Source organism: Penaeus monodon, chromosome 22, assembly GCF_015228065.2.
Source record: "Penaeus monodon isolate SGIC_2016 chromosome 22, NSTDA_Pmon_1, whole genome shotgun sequence".
NCBI lineage: Eukaryota > Metazoa > Arthropoda > Malacostraca > Decapoda > Penaeidae > Penaeus > Penaeus monodon.
This window is the reverse complement of record NC_051407.1, coordinates 28,078,958-28,079,191: the sequence shown is the minus strand read 5'-3', so window position 1 is coordinate 28,079,191 and position 234 is coordinate 28,078,958.

Genomic DNA, 234 nt, shown 5'->3' with positions numbered 1-234 from the left:
ATACCACCTATCTGACTACTGACTTGCCTGACTCTATTGCATTGTTCCCTCGTGTCCAGTATAACTCTCCATTAGCTGTCGGATCTAAGCTTACGTCGCCCTGTTATCATTGTAACTGTGGTTTCTGCTTTCTCTATAGACCCGTCTCTTGGTTTCTTCTCTCTTGTTAAGGAACTTCAGCTTAATACGACCTCAGTGCAGTTGATGTACATGTTCTGCCTCGCGACGGTTGCA